Genomic DNA, 8456 nt, shown 5'->3' with positions numbered 1-8456 from the left:
GAAGGCAGCCGCTGGGCCTTCCACCCCCACCCCCGCCCCGAACCTTCACTTGCTCTAATTGAAATAATATGTTCCCTTTGAACCGTCTCTTCAGTCAGACCCTGAGAAAAGATGTTGGGGGGGGGAATTCAATAATCACATTAAGATGTGAACCACTGCATTGACCCGAAGGCAGCCGCTGGTCCTCTAGCCAGACGGTGCCTTTTGTGTCACTGCCCTCCCCCTCCCCTCCCCTGAGATCTCTGATCCTGTTAAGAAGGAGCGGCCCCCTTGGACAGGACGGGCAGTAGCACCACCCCCTATAGTGGTGGCAGTAGGCCTTGCTGCCTCCCTGGTTATGTGAACCGAGTTAGTTCAAATCCCCCCCCCCTCCACACACACACTCTTGGCTGTTGCTGGTGTTATCCTGAAGGAAGGCCCAGAAATTCCAGAATTTGCTTGGGACAGGATTGCTTTTACATGGCGACTCCAGCAAGCAGGCTCCTGGGTTTCGTTTTTGCACAGACTGGGTTCCAAGGAGGCCGTTTGCGTTTGGAAATTACAGATCCCCCTGGACCGGCCTTCAGATTTTACAAAAAATGTTAGAATGTACTGTACCATTTGCTCCTGAACGATTTCTATTGAATATGATGCCAGGAAATTGTAAAAGACAAGATTTTTACCCTATGATACATGTAGTGACTACTGCAAGAATATTGGAGGAAAAGCGAGCTACCTTCTAAAGAACTGATATACAAAACTCTTGAAACGGCTGAGATGGACAAATCGACCTTAATTTTGAGAGGACAAGAAGAACGAGGATTCTATAATACATGGTCAAGATTTTATAAATGGTTCGAAGACTATTACAAATAAACAGTATAGACATATGAACATTTTAGGAGATAGCATAGATTTCATTTCCATATTAATACGCAAAATACTTATGCAAAACTATTTGGTGATAATATTGTAGTAAACATTGCAGGAGGTGACAGAGGATATAGATAAGGATATGTAACCCCTGTTTTATGTTTATGTGTTAGGCCTGTTTCAGCCCTGGGCCGGCGGACGACTGAGCTTGACGTGGTTCTCAGCACGGAATGAAAGGAAGAAACCCCAAGTGTAAGAACCAGCAGAGAAAACAATCGGGAAGAGAAAGGGGGGGAAGGGACAAATTACCATTCAGGAGAATCTATTGGGGTCGTGAAGTGAAACCTTCAAGCAGTGGTTTGGCCTTCAGCACAGGGGCTCTCCAGAGCAGACCCGTCAAAAGGGCAGACCCCGCATTTCCAAGATTAGTCCCCTCCTGTATACCCCCCTGTCCTATACCACCCCCCCATCTCTCAGACCCAGCGTGGTATAGTGGTTAAGAGAGGTAGGACTCTAATCCGGAGCACCGGGTTTGATTCCCCACTCCTCCTCCACATGCAGCTGTTGGTGTGACCTTGGGTCAGTCACAAGTTCTCTCACAGCGGTTCTCTCAGGAGCAGTTCTCGAAAGGGCTCTCCCAGCCCCACCTACCTCACAGGGTGTCTTTTGTGGGGAGGGGGAGGGAAGGAGACTGTAAGCTGCTCTGAGACTCCTTCGGGTAGCAAAGGGCGGGGGATAAATCCACTCTCTTCTTTGTCCTCTTCTTCCTCTTCCTCTGTGGTTGAGCCTGGGAAAGAAGAGAAGAAGAGATTAGATTTGTAACCCACCCTTCACTATCCAAGGGAGTCTCAGAGAGGCTTACAATCCCCTCCCCCTCCCCACAACACACACCTTGTGAGGTAGGTGGGGCTGAGAGAGCTCTTTCAAGGACTGCTCCTGAGAGAACAGCTTTGGGAGAACTTGCAACTGACCCAAGGTCACACCAGCAGCTGCACCTGGAGGAGTGGGGAATCAAACCCAGTTCTCCCAGATTGGAGTTTGTGCTCTTAACCACTACACCGGACTGGCTCTACACCACTACACCGGAAGGTGGGGTTTTGGGGGGGGCATCTCCAATTAACAGGACCAGGCAGGAGGAGATGCCAAAGGCCTCTGATAATGGAGACCTTGATGGACCAGGGCAGAGGGGAAGTCCGATTCAGTGGAAGGCGGCTTCATGTTCACATGCGTGTTCATCTGCCTTCTCTCAGCAGTTCCATGTAGGTCTTAAGGGCATGGAGGAAAAGAAGAAGAGATTAGGTTTATACCCCATGGCCCTTCACTACCCAAGCGAGTCTCAGAGCGGCTGACAGACTCCTTTCCCTTCCCCTCCCCACAACAGTCACCCCCTGTGAGGCGGGTGGGGCTGAGAGAGCTCTTGACAGAAACGGCTCTTTTTCAAGGACAGCTCTGACAGAACTATGGCTTGCCCAAGGTCATCCAGCCAGGTGCAAGTGGAGGAGGAGTGGGGAATCAGACCCGGTTCTTCCAGATTAGAGTCCGCCTGCACTTTAATCACGACACCGAAGTGGCTCTCTGACAAGACTGGCTCTCTGACAAACTGACAAGACGGAAGCCCAGAGGGTCGCCAGCTCCGTGTTGGGAACTCCCTGGCGATGTTGGGGGTGGAGCCTGAGGAGGGCGGGGCTTGGTGAGGGGAGGGGCTTCAGTGGAGTCCAAGGCCACAGAGTCCGCCTACCAAAACAGCCCTTTTCTCCAGGGGAACGGACCTCTGCCGCCTGGAGATCCGTTGCAATCCCGGGAGATCTCCAGCCCCCCCCCTGGAGGCTGGCAACCCTCCCCGAGGCAGAAGAGCCACTCCCCGTCCCCCTCTCCCAGGAAGGGCTGAGCCGTGCCGTGCCCCACCCTGGTCCCTCCTCCTCCGGGCTGAACGGGCCCAGCCAAGGGCCGTGGAGGCCACAGGCAGACGTACAGATGGCCCAGCCATGGCGGCTCCTTTGGAGCTCCCAAAATAGCCTTGCTGCAAGAAAGCCAAGGTGGAACCAATTATTTCCGTGGAAAGAGCCCTGGCAGACGGCTCGTGAGAGGAGGGACGCGGAGGGCCCTTTCCAGCCAGGCTGCCTGCCGACTGAGAGTCTAGGCCTTGGGGCCTCCCCCCCCCCCCCCCCCCCCCCCACGTCTGTTCCCATCCCACCACCCTCAAACTGCTCCAAGGTTCTGCAGCCGGCCAGTGTCTGCAACTGGAAGAAATTAGGCCAGCACCCTCGATCCGTGCAGCGCATGGAGTCCTTTGCACACGAAGGCTCTTGGGCCTGTAACGCATAGCCTGTGTGGGTGCGGTGCAGGCTGACCCTATTGAGAAGGCTGGCATTCAGGCCTGGCGTGTTCCCACCAGTCTCTTGGGGTAACCCTTTTCCGCACCCTCCAGCAATGCTCCCTCTAAGCCGTGGGGCCTGGTGAGCAAGAATCCTACTTGGCGAGCTCCTGGCATTCAAGTTGTGAGCGAGCAGTTTGGCTCCTGCATAAATCAGTTTGCTCTGGAGCCCTCCTCCCGGAGCTGAGACAAAGATGGGTGAGCTGGAGGCTTAAAAACATGTGAGCTAGCTCACACTGACTCAGCTTAGAGGGAACAACACTGAGTCCTCCAGGACTGTGAGCTCCACCATAACCCCCCTGGTGAATCCCCAGAGAAAGGCAAGGGGCCTGTGCTGGGAAGAGCCCTCACCTCATCCCAGATGGGCGGGGGAACTGTGCCTCCCCCCCCCCCATTTCTTTTTTGCTGATCCCACCTTTTCTTTTCTTGGGCAGCAGTGAAATCCACTCTCTGCGTGCTCAAAGCCTCTCTTTCTTTGCCATTGCTCCTAAGAACCTCAGAAGAGCCCTGCTGGATCAGACCGGCAGTCCATCTAGTCCAGCCTCCCGTCTCACACAGGGGCCACCCAGTTCCTCGGGAGGGCCAACAACAGGGCAGAGAGACCCAGGCCTTCCCCTGATGTTGCCTCCTGGCTCTGGGATTCAGAGGTTTTAGTGCCTCTGAATGTGAAGGTGTCCCCCTCAGTCACCATGGCTAGTAGCCACTGAGAGACTTCTCCTCCACGAATCTGTCTAATCCCCTTTTGAAGCTGTTTATTCCTGTGGCCATCACTACATCCTCTGGCAGCAAATTCCACATTTCAATCACTCTCTGTGTAAAGAAGTATTTCCTTTTTTCCGTCCTGAACCTACTGCACATCTCCTTCTTTGGATGCCCCCGAGTTCAAGTATTTTGGGAGAGGGAGGGAAAGTTCTCTTTGTCCACCTCTCTCCACCCCCTGCATGATTTTCCTCCGGGCCCCCCCCCCCCAGCCATCTCTTTTCTAAACTGGAAAGTCTCCGACTCGTCAGGGAGGGGCTCCAGCCTCCCCAGTCATCTTCGTCGCCCTCCTTTGTACTTTTTCCAGCTCTGCAGGGTCCTTTTGGAGACATGGGGACCAGAACCGCACACAGGATTCTGTAAAGAGGAATCACAGTATCAGCCATTTTATTCTCAACACCTTTCCTAATGATCCCAAACATATTTACGGTGCCTTTTTCACTGCTGCAGCACACACTGGTGGGTTGACTCTTTCATTGAGCTCTCTCCCCACCACGACCCAAAGGTCTTTCCCCCCCTCTCAGTCTCAGCAAGTTCAGACCCCCCATGAGCTCATACTTGAAGTCGGAATTTTTTGTCCCAATGTGGATTACTTGACACTTACCAACAATGAACTTTGTTAAGTCAGCTACTTAACAGAGGAGTCAGAGAGTGATTCAGCAAAAGATCGGCTTCGGCCCCTGCCACACCAGGAGGGGGGGGGGACACCGGGAAAGTGCGGCTTTTTAAAGCACCACCAAACAAGACACGCGGCGGCGGGATCACATAGATGCCCTGAGCCGCCGCGCACTTCCTCCCCGGCACGATTATTAGTTGCCGGGGGAAAGCCACTGAAAGGGGAGTGAGGCAGCCGAACTGCGCATGTGTGCACATGCGCAGTTCGGCTGGGAGCCGGGATTGCTCCGGACGAAGCGCGCAGAGGCGATCCCACGGCCGCGCTTGATGCAGCATTCCCGGTAAGTCCACCTCTGGAGGTGGTTCTTTTTAACTGCGGGGTTTTCGGCCGGAAGGGCCGGATCAGGGACGGATGCGCACCGCTTCCCAGATGTTGCGGTGAGATCGCGCCCATTTGCTGCGCCCCCAATCCGTCCCTCTCCCGAGCCAAAACCTTCTGTGTGGCCAGGGACTTTATTCAGCAACTCGTAATGCAACTCCAACAGATCAACTCGAATAGCCAGAACAGCTTTAGCATTGAAGCTGTTCTTCTTTTAAACTCTCCCGGCTACTATAGCCACGCCCTATTATACAATAACAACCAATCAGGTTGTAACAATAAAGTCCAATCACAAGCGTTCCCTCTCATGGAACTGGATGGCAGGTGATTGGGTGGTTCTTCCTGGGCTACCAATGGGATTGGAGGGATTAGGATCCTTGCCCAGGACGAAGCTCCACATGGTGCATGAATGTGTGAGTTTACATACATGCAGTTGAATACACTACAAACTTCATCTGCCCCCATGGCCGCCCACTCACCAGATTCGTGGAGGTCCTCTTGGAGCTCTCCACAGTCAGCCTTGGTCTTCACCACCCGGAATAATGTGGTGTCATCTGCAAACTTGGCCATTCCCCCACTCCCCCCCCCCCCCAGTCACGGATCATTTATGAATCAGTTAAACAGCACCGGCCCCAGGACCGATCCTTGTGGGACCCCACTGCTGACTTCCCTCCATCGTGAGAACTGTCCATTGATTCCTACTCTTTGCTCCCTGTCATTTAAACAGTTTTTAATCCATAAGAGAACTCGTCCTCTTATCCCATTACTACTAAGTTAAAGTCCAGGTATATAATGTCTACCGGTTCACTGTTGTCTTCATGCTTGTCTTCAAAGAACTCCAAAGAGGCTGCTGAGGCAGGACTTCCCTTTGCAGAAGCCATGCTGATTTTTCCCACACCAGCCATTGTCCCTCTATGTTCCTAACAATGCTTGATTACAGTTTCTACTAATTTTCCTGGGACAGACGTTAGGCTGACTGGCCTGTAATTTCCTCATTGTCCTCTGGATCCCTTTTTAAAAATTGGTGTAATATTTGCTACTCTCCAGTCTTCTGGTACAGTGACTGAATTTAGTGATGTTACGGGTTAGTAGATCACATCTGAGTTCCCTGAGAACTCTCCAGTATATGCCATCAGGACCTGGAGACTTATTGGTTTTTAATTTCCCCAGTGGGTCTAGAATTTCATCTCTGGTCACCTCAATTTCGCTCATTTCTTCAGACTCCCTTCCTGAAAATTGGGACTTTCCCTGGAAGGCCAGATAATGAAAATGAAGCTCAAATACTTTGGCCACCAAATGAGAAGGGAGCACTCTCTGGAGAAGACCCTGATGCTGGGAAAGATTGAAGGTCAAAGAAGACGGGGACGGCAAAGGATGAGATGGTTAGACAGTGTCATCGATGCAACGAACATGAAACTGAGCAAACTTCAGAGGACAGCGGAAGACAGGAGGGCCTGGCGGGATCTAGTCCATGGGGTCGCGAAGAGTTGGACTCGACTGTGCGACTGAACAACAACAATGTGCTCCATGCTTTCCACAGTGAACACAGAAGTAAAAAAGTAATTGAGCTTCTCTGCCATCTCCCCGTCTCCCTTTAGCAATCCCTTTATTCCTTGCTTATCCAAAGGCTCCACTGCTTTTCTTGCTGGTTTCCTGCTCTGCGTATATTTTTATAAATGTTTATTGTTTGTCTTGATGCTTTTAGCAACCCGCTTCTCAAAATCTTTTTTTTTGTTGGCATGTCTGATTATTGATTTACATTTCTTCTACCAGAGCCTGTGGTTCCTTATGTTCAATTCATTGGGGCAGACCTTCCACTTTTTAAAACAAGCCTCTCTACTTTTTATAGCTTCCTTGACTTGTGTTGTTAACCATACAGGCCTTCTTTTAGACTTTTAAAGGAATAGCAACAAAACACAAGGGAAACACGGCAAGGTTGAGCAAACGTAGAAAAGCACCGTGTTAGAACAAAACACACAATACTATTATGCTACTATATCTTCATATATTGATATAAATAATAGACTTGAATTCAATAGAGACCCGAGTGTATCTTATTCATTATAGTACAAAAGCCTAAAGAACATAATATATCTAGTAAAAAACTCCACAGCTACAGAGACAGATTTCAGTGCTGTAGACTATCTTGCTTCTGATGAGAGACTGATGAGAGATGCAGCAGCCGTCAATGATGAAAGCTGCATCTTTCAAAAAAGAGATACAGCAGGTATCAAAGCGACACGCCTCCCAGGCAAAAATTGCATGTTTCAAGAGAGTCTTCTTCAGGCAAAATTATTTTTCCTGGAACCAAAGCCTGTCAAGATCATCCTGTATCCTGACTCTGTCTTCTACCATATTTGCGACCCCTCCCTATTTAGTATCATCTGCAAATTTAATCAGCATCCCCTCTACCCCTTCATCCAAATCATTTATAAAGATGTTGAACAAAAGAGGTCCCGGGACAGATCCTTGAGGTACTCCACTTGTCACTCTGCTCCAAGAAGATTAGGAACCATTCACAAGCACTCTTTGGGTGCCATCTGTCAACCGGTTTACAGATCCACCTAACGGTAATAGGATCCAAACCACATTTTTCCAATTTGTCAACAAGTATATTATGTGGGGAGCTGCGGTGGCTCAAGTGGTTAAGACGCTGAACTGCGGGCTGTGGAAGGTCAGTAGTTCAGCAGTTCGAGACCCGGGTGCTGCAAGACGGAGTGAGCTCCCGTCTCTAGTTCCAGCTCCTGCCAACCTAGCAGTTCAAAAGCAAGAAATTGCAAGTAGATAAATAGGTACCACTTCAGTGGGAAGGTAACAGCGTTCTGTGCGCCTTGGTGTTTAATCATGCCAGCCACATGACCACGGAAATGTCTTCAGACAGCGCTGGCTCTTCGGCTTTGAAACGGAGATGAGCACCACAACCCTAGAGTCAGATTCGACTGGCTTTCGAGCAAGGGAACCTTTACCTTTACCTTTATATTATGTGGAGCCTTTATCAAAAGCCTTACTGAAATCAAGATAATCCTGCAGCTACTCATCTTGGTTATCAGCAACCAGCTGGCATTAGGCCAGGAGGCGTGCACTTTGCTGTCTCTCCCATAGCTCTGTTCTTAGCCTCTGTCTGCAGCGCTCTAAGGGTGTGGGTGATACTGGAGGGCTGGAAATGACCAACTGTGTTTCACCTGTTGAATTGGGGCTGGAGGGTGTCAGTGGCTCTGCACCAGCTTCTGGCTGTGAATCCTGATCAGCCTGCAGCTCATCTTCCTGCTTGTCAGCTACTGCTGACTCAGAGCTGGCTACACAGGGCTCCGCTTCTCCTGAGGAGTCCTCGCTATCACTGGGGCCTGGCTGACTTATGACAGTATAAAAGTATGTGAGCAGTCTTTTACCTGTATTGGATCTCATGCATCAAAAAGTGTTAAGTCCCTTACCAAAGGCACTTGCAGAAAAGGTATCCTCATTGAATCCAGATCTGAG

Source organism: Gekko japonicus, unplaced genomic scaffold (assembly GCF_001447785.1).
Source record: "Gekko japonicus isolate JY-2015 unplaced genomic scaffold, Gekko_japonicus_V1.1 scaffold358, whole genome shotgun sequence".
In the NCBI taxonomy this organism is placed as follows: domain Eukaryota; kingdom Metazoa; phylum Chordata; class Lepidosauria; order Squamata; family Gekkonidae; genus Gekko; species Gekko japonicus.
This window is presented reverse-complemented; position numbering follows the sequence as displayed.